This window comes from Ovis aries, chromosome 13 (assembly GCF_016772045.2).
Source record: "Ovis aries strain OAR_USU_Benz2616 breed Rambouillet chromosome 13, ARS-UI_Ramb_v3.0, whole genome shotgun sequence".
Taxonomy (NCBI): domain Eukaryota; kingdom Metazoa; phylum Chordata; class Mammalia; order Artiodactyla; family Bovidae; genus Ovis; species Ovis aries.
Genome location: NC_056066.1, coordinates 26,272,393 through 26,273,718, shown reverse-complemented (window position 1 = coordinate 26,273,718; position 1,326 = coordinate 26,272,393). Strand labels below are relative to the sequence as shown.

General features: G+C 38.2%; 1 non-coding gene across 1 annotated transcript; it reads left to right on the top strand.

Moving 5' to 3' along the window:
- The first annotated feature begins 543 nt into the window (after positions 1 to 543).
- LOC114117672 (U6atac minor spliceosomal RNA) lies at positions 544 to 667 on the top strand. The gene has a single exon (XR_003591336.1). It is a non-coding gene; the product is annotated as a U6atac minor spliceosomal RNA (small nuclear RNA).
- The last annotated feature ends 659 nt before the right edge of the window (positions 668 to 1,326 follow it).

Here is a 1,326-nt window from a genome sequence, read left to right as displayed (position 1 = left end):
ACCCATACAGTTGGAAAACAACAGGAGACAGGGGCAGGAAGAGACAGACTTGCAAGTTTTCTCTCCTTCTTACAATATGTGGTGTGATAAGTGAGTAGTTCCTTCCCAAGAAAGCACAAGCTTTTTGAGAACAGGAGTCAAAAATTGTTCCTTGAATTTCTTTGAATCTCATCTCTGGGGCCTGGCTATGAAAGCACACACTAATCAATCAGATTTGACCAGCCTGTGGTCTGATTCACATCATCCTGACACCCCCCCCAAAGCCTTCATCATCTCCCCTCCTCCTTCCTTGTGTCCAGGTTTCCTGTGCTGAGTCTGCAGGACAGTCTTGGGGGGAAGGAGACTTCCTGAATGCAAGTTGGCACCTGACCAGTGTCTTCTCCAGGCTCCTGCCTGCCAAGCCATTAACCATCTGCTGCACAGGGGATCTGACATGATAAACTCCCATTACCTTCAAGGAACAAATGCATGCAAGGAAAATGTAATGGGCCAACAATTTTAGGTATTCTTGAGTTTAAAAATCACAACAATAAAACCATATGAGTGTTGTATGAAAGGAGAGAAGGTTAGCACTCCTTTGACAAGAATTGAAGGGGCTCTTGGGCCTGACAATACATATATGTTAAGGCATTGCCTCCTACTTTGTGGCATCTAACCACTGTTACTGGAGCCAATTATACAGAGTGAAGTAAGCCAGAAAGAAAAACACCAATACAGTATACTAACACATATATATGGAATTTAGGAAGATGACAATGACGACCCTGTATGCAAGACAGGAAAAAAGACACAGATGTGTATAACGGACTTTTTGGACTCAGAGGGAGAGGGAGAGGGTGGGATGATTTGGGAGAATGGGAATTCTAACATGTATACTATCATGTAAGAATTGAATCACCAGTCCATGTCTGACATAGGGTGCAGCATGCTTGGGGCTGGTGCATGGGGATGACCCAGAGAGATGTTGTGGGGAGGGAGGTGGAAGGGGGGGTCATGTTTGGGAACGCATGTAAGAATTAAAGATTTTAAAATTAAAATAATAATAATAAAATAATAATAATAATAATAATAATAATAATAAATTCTAAATTGTACGCTTTAAAAAAAATTTTCTGACATGATAAAATATTATTGAATCATATAATCACAACATTGTGGAAAAATTTTAAATATGAATTTTAGGGAAAAAATAATAAATTGTTTCAAGACAAAAAAAAAACTATGGCTTATTTGCATTGTTGTATGGAAGAAATCAGCACAACATTGTAAAAAGAAATTTTAAGAATTTTAATAAAAAGACATATAAAAGTAAATAAAAAGACAAAT